Here is a 10202-nt window from a genome sequence, read left to right on the forward strand (position 1 = left end):
AATTTATATTCCTCTTATAAATAATTTGTGATAATAAAGAAATATGTGAATGATAGACAATTATTATTACCTATGGTTGAAACTAAAATAAAATCTTAAATCGTTCTTTGATGTATTCAAATTATATATCTTTAAAATCTATAATAAGTTTATATTCCTCTTATAAATAATTTGTGATGAGAAAGAAATATGTGAATGATAGCAAAATATAATTATTTATGGTTGTAAAATATAAATTAATTAACTTTTATTATGTTAACAGCTTTTAAGGGTATTTCAGACATTTCGATTTAAAAAGTTGTTTATCAGCTCTTATTTGCCAAACACATCAACAACTTTTTTTTAACTTCAGCACTTCTATCCAAACGCATAACTGCTTATTTTAAAAATAAGTTTCAGCACTTTCAAAAGTACTTTTTTAAAGCTGCTTTTATTAAGCCCATCCAAACGGGCCCTAAATAAAGGGGAGAAATTGAACGTAGAACTAAACATCTCAAAAGGAAATAAAATTAAAGACGAGAAACAAATTTGAGTCCGAAAAAGAAGAAAGCAGGTTTGAAATTCATTTAAGAGGCTAAAATTGTCACAAAATTAACCCAATATGAGGTGAATATATGGCTTAGGAAGAATCTTATATTTTAAAGAAAAATGAATGTTAAAGGGACAAACACCTATTTGTAGCCTCAGAACTTTAAATACCAAACATGTTAAACCTTAAAGTATTAGCCAAACAACAATGACTTAATATTTAATCTACATGCAGAACGGAAAGTGACAATTTGATCATACTTGGCTCTATTTTCGATTAAAGAAGGCAAGACGTAAAGTTTTCATTTCTTAAAAATGATTTTGTTTGACCTACAACTACTGCTAACATAGGAATACAATAGGCTAAAGAAAGGAAAACAAAGGAAAAACATATTAATAGCAAACCTCGGGCTTTCATAAAAAGGAAAATTGGTTATATAACTCAAACAAGATTATAATTAATTTAATCTACATGAAATGGAAACTAAGTAGAAATGAACATAATAACACTAAAACAGGGGTAACATTACTTATGTAACTCAAACAACGATTAAACTAAATTAAAGTATGCTAATTTAGACATGTATAATACGCAGAACTAAAACTACAAAGACAAGATGTAAATTACACCTAAATAGTAGTGAAACAATGGAATCATGAAACTTACACTATTATAATACTGAAATATAAACAAAATATATAAGTAAAAAAATGGAAAAGGGGATAAGATTACTGTTACAATCCGATTTCGAAACCTAAAGGTTTGGAAGCCATTTTCGCAACTTTGGCAAATTTATTGATTTTGGAAAATTCCAATCTTAGGAACCGCCACAAAGCCGTTTTAAAAGGGTAATTTTTGAAAGAAAACATTTAAATAAAACAGAGTCGCGTAAGGGTTCAAATAATTCTCTAAGAAAGTGTTTAGGCATCTTAGAGAATCCGCTAACACGTGGTTAACCAACGGATATAAAAATTGAATAATTTGTAAAGAAAAATGTCACGCCTCGAGCCTACACCCTGGGCGGGATCGACACTCGAAGACTATTATTGGCCCTCAAGCGAACCCCTGGCCTGACTACTTAAATCAGCGGAAGACAAAACCTCAACTGTGACACGAGTAAAACATAATAAAAGGGAAATACGACATGTCATAACTTTGGCCGAAATAACACTTGAGTCTTAATAACTGAAAACAACTCCAAACTGAAATACTTTAGTCTACGAAGCCTCTAAACTGTCTAGAGAGGGATGTTGCGACAGACCCCACAATATCCTAAAAGCTAAACTAATATAGAAATGAAAAGAATGTCCTCCAGAAAGAAAGGAGGCTCACCACAAACTTTGAAGTTGTATCTGGAATCAACAAAGCGCTGTGTGCTGATTCTAGGTAACTGCATCTGCATCATGAAACGATCCAGGCCAACTAGCATCAGTACATTGAATGTACGAGTATGCGAGTTGGAGAGCTAAACAACAACTTAAGCTTGAGGGGATTAGATGAACTTACCTTGGCTCTGCTTAACTCAGGAGTATAATTAACTCAAATATATACATAAAAAGCAATTTAAATCACATGCAAGATGTGTGTGTGTGTGTACATATNATATATATATATATATATATATATATATATATATATATATGTATATATATATATATATGTACATATATATATATATACACACACACACACACACACATATATATATATACATGTATATATATATATATACATGTATATATATATGTACATGTAGATATATAAACATATATATATATGTGTGTGTGTGTGTGTGTGTGTAAAACTCATAAAATAGTGAAAACAACTTAGTTCATAAAGGAAATGCAAACAAACTCAACTTTACTTATATAAGAAAGTAATATCGCCTCTGTGAGAGTTTCTCTAACCGACAACAATCACTATGAGCCTAAGTGATGATACAACGTCTTACCTCACGTTTCAAGAGGACCATCCTACACCTTTCTATTGGTGTAGGACCTTAATCAACTTAGTGGATCCATTAGCCCTCCTTACGTGATCACCTAAAAAGTATGACACGTCAATTCCCATGTTGGCTACATGGTCTAAATGGAGACTTGAGTTAATATGAACTCTCAATCCACATCGGTGCTCAATACTACTCCAAAAAATGTACTTTAGCTAATACTTTTAATAAAACTTCCTTCCTTTGGGTTGAGATAATTGACTGAACCCATTGCCATTAAAAAGATCCTTTTGCAATCAATGTTCCCCTTTTAGTTCAAAACTCTTTTGGATCTTCTAGTTCTCCTCTTTATTCAAATGTGAAACATTTGTAAACCTCTAGGGAATACTTAGTTCCCTTATATCTTTTTGAGAAATGAACTCAACTCTTGCTCTTTACTTTACTAGAAACTTAAACTCTTAAATAATACTTAGTTCCCTTGTAGCTTTTGAGAAATGAACTCTACTCTTTACTTGACTTGAACTTTAAGTCTTTAAAACAAAGTGAAAAACATTTGTGAAAGACTTTAGAAAACTATACCTTGCCTTGCTTCTTAACTTTTAGACTTGGCTCTTAACTTCTTTGATTTTGATCTTGCTTTCCTTGAATTGAATTATGGATTCAAGGATCATGATCTCATGTTTATGGATGATTTCATGATGTTTAGATGTACCTTATAGTATTGGAAACAACTAGGAATGAGGGTACATATCTACTAGCCCACTCTATGACTGGCTCATTTAGAATCTGGAACTTGACAACTCGAGTTCAACAATCTATTGATGCATAACATAACAGGCATGGAGCCAGTCCATACCTAGAATGACATCAAAATCCATTATGTCTAACTCTATTAAATCAACCATGGTACTCTTGTTGTTGATGGAAACATAAGAATCACGATACACTCTTTCCACTAGAATAGACTCCCCAACAGGTGTAGAAACACAGAAAGATTCACAAAGCTTTTCAGGGATAATTTCAAGCTGATTTACAACATGAGTTACAAAGGATAAACTTCTCCTGGGTCTAATAAAGCATACACATCAAAAGTAAAGACTTCCATCACACCCGTGAAAACATCTGGAGAGTTCTCTTGCTCTTTGCGGCTACTGATTACATAGAGGCGATTTGCCCCTCTGCCGGTACCAGAAGTAGCTCCTTTAGGTGCAGCCCTGTTTGGTGGAGCAACTGATGAAGGATTTTCACCACCTTGCTTATTATTAGAGCATTCTCTCATGAAGTGACTCTCTTGACCACACTTGAGGCAACCTGTCTGCCATCACGACATTTGCAAGGGTGGATTCTACCACATTTTCCACATGCAAAACTCCCACTACCACCTTGTGTCACACTACCTTGAGATTAGGCCGGTCTAGCCTTGAAGTGCAGTGAATTGTGACCGCTATACTCAACTCGGTTTCTGGGTGCAAGCGCACTAGCAGATGATAGTGCATGCCCCTTTGATTTCTGGAACTGTGGTCAGCTCAAACCACCTTTCTGTTGGCCAGACTCATTCTCAGTCTTTGCCTTCTTGTTTCGGTGCTCTTTTCTATCTTCACCTTCTCTTCTTCAACTTGTTGAACGTATACCATCAACCTGGATATATTTATACATGTCACCTATTAACATGGAGGCCCTACCTTCCTTGCTTGAAGCACGACCCAACCCTGCAACAAACAGACTCATTCTGCTGCTCATGTCTTTCACCATCTAAGACGCATAGCAAGATAACTGGGTGAACTTCAACTCATATTTATGAACACTCATGGAGTCCTGTTTCAGAGTAAGGAACTCCCTTACCTTGACTTCCTTCAGTTCACGAGGAAAGAACCTCCCCAAGAAGGCTTCCTCGAAGCAAGCCCAACTTGGATGTGGTGCATCCTCAGCCCTACCATCTTTCCATTCATGTTCTGGCCACACCTTTCAGTTGGTATGCAGCCAATTCAACCCTCTCACATCGACCACATGCATTACCTAATACACCTTCTTCAACTCCTCTATGAAGTTCGTCGGATCTTCAGTAGTGTTCGATCCGATGAAACTAAGGGGATTCATTCTCAGAAACTCAAGAACTCTTGAGGTATCAGCTCCTTGTCGAGCTGTTCTCTGTTGCCCAACATGGTTGATCACAACCTCACTTAGAATCCGAATAGCTTCCTGAAATTCCGCATTGGTAACCTCTCCTTGGGGTTGCACCTCTGGTGCATTTGGAACCTCTCGTTCCTCAACATTTCTTCGTGGTCGACCGCTATATATGTGTGTGTGTGTGTGTATAAAACTCATAAAATAGTGAAAACAACTTAGTTCGTAAAGGAAATGCAAACAAACTCAACTTTACTTATATAAGAAAGTAATATCGCCTCTGTGAGAGTTTCTCTAACCGACAACAATCACTATGAGCCTAAGTGATGATACAACGTCTTATCTCACGTTTCAAGAGGACCATCCTACACCTTTCCATCGGTGTAGGACCTTACTCAACTTAGTGGATCCACTAGCTCTCCTTACGTGATCATCTAAAAGGTATGACACGTCGATTCCCATGTTGACTACATGGTTTACATGGAGACTTGAGTTAATATGAACTCTCATCTCCACATCGGTGCTCAATACTACTCCCAAAAATGTACTTTATCTCATATTTTTAACAAAACTTCCTTCTTTTGGGTTTAGATAATTTCTTGAACCCATTAGCTTTAAAAAACTCCTTTTGGAATCAATGTTCCCGTTTTATTTAAAAACTCTTCTGGAACTTCCAGTTCCCCTCTTTACTCAAATGTAAAACATTTGTAAACATCTTACTTAGTTCCCTTATATCTTTTTGAGAAATGAACTCAACTCTTGTTCTTTACTTAACTTGAAACTTTAACTCTTAGGAATACTTAGTTCCCTTATAGCTTTTGAGAAATGAACTCAACTCTTTACTTGACTTGACTTTTAAGTCTTTTAAACAAAGTGAAAGCATTTGTGAAAGACTTTAGAAAACTTTACCTTGCCTTGCTTCTAAACTTCTAGACTTGGCTCTTAACTTCTTTGATTTTGACCTTACTTTCCTTGAATTGAATTATGGATTCAAGGATCATGATATCATGTTTATGGATGATTTCATGATGTTTAGATGTATCTTAGAGTGTTGGAAACAACTAAGAATGAGGGTACATATCTTAGGAACTAGTACGAAAAGCTAGGGAAAAATGGGGTCTCTAAGGGGTCCTGGCGCTTTGAGAGGCGCGGAGCACCATAGCCTGACGGACAGAGGCTATGCTCAGGCGCTCTAATAGGCGCGGCGCACCAGAGCCTGCGGACAGACTCTGCCCTTAGGGGTTTTCCGACTTTCTTCTTCGTTTATCATCTCTAAACCTTCCCAAACTCCCGTGGATCCCACCCAAAAACTTAGGATCCCTAATTTATAACTTATTACCCAATGATTTAGACCCATCAGTCCTAAAAAACATGGATTACAACTAACAGCGATCAACAACAATCCAATCAAGAAGAATGTCAAACTTTCTTTCAAGATTCCAACCTCTAACATGAGTTAATTCATGACTTTGATTGATTTGAATGAAATTGGTGTGTGGGTGAAGTAACTTAACACAAAAGAGCCCACATACCTTGTTAGGGATTACCCCCGACAAAAATCCACGAAGCTAAACTTGGTGTTCCCGCGTCTTCTTCTACCTTCTCCTCTTTTTTTTTTTTTGCTTTCAAAATCCTAGTCTATTTTCTAAGTGCGTAAACTGAACGGGATTAGTTTAGACCCCAACATATTACTCCATAATGAAATAATTAATTGGCTTAAGGAAAAGACCAAAACACCCTTACTAAATCCGATTTTGGAACTTTCCCTGCTCAACAGCCCATCTTCCGATGGTCATATCTCCCCATACGATCTCGGAAATTTGCAAACTTGGTGTTGTTGTAAAGATCTTCCAACGAGCTTTCCATCCATATAAAGAAATCACCCAAAAGTTTCCTGAGCTGGAAGTTATGGTCGTTTGAAAATAGCCAAAATCGACTTTTGAAATCTGGAAATTTTCCAGATTTTCCCATTTTTTTCCAAATTTGTTTCTCCTTGTTTTTTTCTTAGCTAAATTTTGTCTGTCTAGAATACGAGATGTTACAAAAAAACTCAAGATTACTTGGGAAAAAATCTTGTTTGAAACTTATATAAAAATTTCTTGATACTTTTAAAAATCTCAAGAATAATATGAACTTTTATCCATAGTCATGTTTTGAACAATATAATTAATTCAAACTCATAAACATGAATTAGACCTTGTTTAACAACTATGAAAGGATATGTAAAATCCTTAAGTCATTCATATAAAGTCCTAAGTTAAATTGAAAGACAACTAATTTATTTTAAGAAACTTAACAACTTTATCCTATTCAAAAATTTAAACTAAATAGTTAATTCAAACTCATGAACATTGATTCAAAGCTTTTTAATAACTATGAAAGAACATAAAAGGTTCTCAACTCATTTTATAAGCTTAAATTAGCTAAGTTAAAAGAGTTTGAAATTTTGAAAAACTTCAAGTAAACAAGTAATGAAATAGAAAAGCCAATATAGAACCTCCAAAAGGATTCATCTAAGTTAAAGAAAAAGTTAACAAAAGTTAGCATTCACAATTAAAAAAAAATAATGAGGAAATACAAGTAAACAAGGGCTGAAATTGTTGTGCTGTTGCTTCATCCGTTAGAGGCAGCAGCTGCTGGTGGTCATTTTAGTGGACTTTTGAGAATCCAAAAATTATTAATTTTCAGTCTTTTGAAGGCTGCTACTGCTTCGTTAATTATGGATTTTAACTCAAATTTGCTCCTCATTTTAGCTCTTTGGAGCTACTGTTGCTGCTGGTTTTTGTGTCTCTACCCAATATATCATCTTTCTTTTCATAACTTGGCGGAGGTTGACTCAAGAAGAGGAATATGCAACTAGATGGGGAAGAATACACAGATTATATCTCCAATTATATGCACTCAAAGAGGGCAATTACCCATCATAGACGAGAGGGAACAACATCACAGCGCTAAAGACAAGCAGCCACATACTTAACATATTCATAAAGAACTTGCATAACAAAATTTTTTTTAAAAAGGCAACCATTAACCTTAAAATCGAGGCAATAACATACTAACAAACTTCATAAAGAACTAGGAAAGAAAATAAAAATAAAATCACATTATACAAGTTAAAATATAACTGAGTTGATTCTACACAAGATAGAAAATATGCAGTATTAAGGCTAACACGACAGAGAGAGCTGGAAGCCGGTCCCAACAAATGAACAAACTAATGATTGCTTAACATTCACCATTTTGACTGAATCATCTTAAATTCATACTACGAACAAGATCTTATTTTAAAACAACAATCGATCTTTATCCAAATCAGCTCTTATAAGACCGGCTAAGGAAACCAATTTTTGATAAAAACATAGGTAAAATTCTAATACAGAATTAAGGCAGAAAACAACAACTATATAACATGGATTTTGTCACATATATGTACATATTTATGAGCTTAACTAAGTAAATAATTACATTCACATCTATGAATCATAAGAAAACAACCATCAATAGAGCAAAATATTTTATAAACTCATTCAAAGTTGACTTAACTAAGAGATCAGGATAATGAAAACTTTTGGTGCCAATCACATAAACATCATCCTTATTTTAACTAATCACATTGAAGAATCTAATAGATGATTAACATTACTAAGAAAATAACAATTCTGCAATGCAACAGAAAGAAAAGGTTGAAGAAAAGACTGAAGAAAGAGCAAGAAGATTACCTGGTTCTGGACAGCAAATTGAGCGAACGAGTTCGGCAGAAACGATTTCACTACCTCCTTCAACTCTCAACTCGAATAACCGCAAAAGTAAAAAATTTGAACTATTGAGACAAGAATCCCCAAAACTTTTAGGTATACAGTGAAGAGAATCCTATTTGTATGGGAAAAGAGGGAATAAAAAGGGGCCTGGATCAATGTGGGAGAATCCCAAATTCAAAAATTCACTAAAGATGAAGGCTTTGGACAGCTACAACCGTATCAATCTCAACAGATTGAGGACGAGAGCACTCTGATTTAGGGCAAGGACGACGAGGCATCAAGATTGAGACACCTGACCTTGTTATCAAACGTTCCTCGTATGATAAGATAAGGGAGAGAAGATAAAGTCACGTGCGATGCTTGGAGGTCGCGATTGCGATGGGTTCGATTTGGGTTTGCAGCGCTTTGAAGAAGACAAAGAACGAGTAGAAGGTGGCGTATGTACTGGTTGCATTGTACGAGTCTGTATTGCTGGTTTTGGAACGGGTTAGGTCGATAGCCTTGGTCCGGATTTGGGTCTTTCTGGGCTTATCAAGTTGAGGGTCCAATTGGATATCAAAGAAAGCATGTCCTTGGTCTGGAAAACAGTAAGATGATAATATTTGAAATAAAATACATTATGTATTTAATCCATTAATAAACTTCTTGATTTTGACAAATGTGAAATAATTAAATTATTATTGAGAATAACACTAATTGTTACATTAATTAAAATTTTGATTAATTTAAGAAAAAATAAAATGAGTATTGAGTTAATTATCTAAATAAGATATGTAACCAAAGTCGCATAAAAACATATAGGTATATAAATATAGAAATATATAATTGCCTCTAAAAATAATAACAAAATCAAGCTTTAAACATTTATGGATTTTTCAAAAATAATTATTTCTTTAAAATTTCAGAAGCTTAAAAATTAATCAAATTGTGGAATGTCAAAATGGGTGTCAACAATTACCTCTTAGGGCACCGTATTGAGACACCAAGTTTGATGATCATTCCCACGGCAAATCATGAATTGTATACATGAAAGAAAATTAAAGAAAGAGTGCAAGATTTTTAAGTCAGACAATTTTTTACGCCCACTCCGTGATAACATTGTTCTTGACCTTACATATTGTTGTTTGAAATGAAAATAATAGGCAATTCTAGGATTCGAAAAAAAAATCAATTTGGGCAGATTGGACTTATAAATTCGTTCAGAAAAACTCTTCGAGTAGAAGTTTTATACCATAATTTAAAATGAAGTATTTAAAGGTAAAAAAGATGGTGAAGAAATACCATTTTGAGATCATCCGTCGAAATAATCTTTTGAACAACCACAGTTCGTAAGATACGTATGAAGAAATACAACTTTTGACAAGTCCTTCATCGTACCAGGTGAGTTTTCATTAGGTTTTCCCAGGTCTGGGTGGTAGCATGGATAGGATTTCAAAGAAGACGTATGGCATCATCAAGAGTAAAATTGGGGGCTGCTTTGTTTGCTAATGGTGTGAAATGAAGAAGCAGAAAGGATTTGGAGGTATAAAGGCTTATGTTTGAGTCAGGTATTTTAGAAGTGATTGTGCGAGTTGAGAAATTGTGGCATTGCAAATATAACATCTAAAATATGACTAAATAAATACAATTTTGCAATGAAAAGGAGATAATTAATTATTTAAGCTTTAAAAAATTTAATAGAGTAAAATAACTGTATACAAAAATAGATTAATTATAGTTATTAAATCATAAATGACCTTTATTTTGACAAAATAAAATATATGTTTGACTAAACTTTTTTTATTTTTGAAGTAAATTAATTTTCTAAATTAATAATAATAATAATAATATATATATATATATATAT

General features: G+C 34.1%; 1 long non-coding RNA gene across 1 annotated transcript in view; it reads right to left on the reverse strand.

Moving 5' to 3' along the window:
- Positions 1–8907, reverse strand: part of LOC107002604 — an 11703-nt gene extending 2796 nt beyond the window's left edge. Inside the window, exons 1-2 of the long non-coding RNA XR_001454532.2 lie at positions 8318–8907; positions 1862–1925 (exon numbers count right to left, since the gene is read on the reverse strand). This is a non-coding gene — a long non-coding RNA (uncharacterized LOC107002604). The remainder of the gene's footprint in view (positions 1–1861; positions 1926–8317) is intronic.
- Positions 8908–10202: the final 1295 nt, after the last annotated feature.

This window comes from Solanum pennellii, chromosome 10, assembly GCF_001406875.1.
Source record: "Solanum pennellii chromosome 10, SPENNV200".
Classification (NCBI taxonomy): domain Eukaryota; kingdom Viridiplantae; phylum Streptophyta; class Magnoliopsida; order Solanales; family Solanaceae; genus Solanum; species Solanum pennellii.